Here is a 691-nt window from a genome sequence, read left to right as displayed (position 1 = left end):
AGAAAATAGAATCGTTTCTTTTATAAATAGATTTTGATTCCTTTGAGCTGCACTTTGACATTTGACATCTAAGATAAACTTGAATGGTCTTTTTATGTCAATTTTTAAAAAAAAGTCAAAGCATCATCGAAGGACACTTCTCTCTAGGACAAAGTGACTTTTTCTGCTATACCAGCGTGAACCAATGGTTAGCGTGCAGTTGGAACTGCTCTAACGGCCACCGGTGTGAGACAAGTACCTTTGCAAACCGCCACTTCTCATACCTATCTTTGTGTAAATCTTTACATTATAATGACACTGTGTGAGACCTTCACATGTGCCTAGGCCAACCACTTTTCTCCTCGATAAAGCGGGAGGTTGGAGGGGGCCACAGGTAGGTCCTACTTCTTCGGTACTTTCTGAGAGAGACGTTAAACTTAGAGATCCCGCCTTTTAAAAGACCTAATTGATTTGATAGAGGTGTTTAACCGAAACCATTTCCCCATTTTGTCCTACGTTCTAACAGTCGACACGGGTAATTAGCGCTGCCTTGTGGTTCAAGGCTTATATGAGGCAACGACACAACGTTCTCGTTCTTAGTATACGTCCAGACTAAAGAGGTTATAATACTGCAAGATCCCGCGACAGTGACGTCACCCATGTAAACTAACGGGTGATGTATGTACCCACTCTGAGACACCGAGTATCCATG

This window comes from Aplysia californica, unplaced genomic scaffold (assembly GCF_000002075.1).
Source record: "Aplysia californica isolate F4 #8 unplaced genomic scaffold, AplCal3.0 scaffold00371, whole genome shotgun sequence".
NCBI lineage: Eukaryota > Metazoa > Mollusca > Gastropoda > Aplysiida > Aplysiidae > Aplysia > Aplysia californica.
This window is presented reverse-complemented; position numbering follows the sequence as displayed.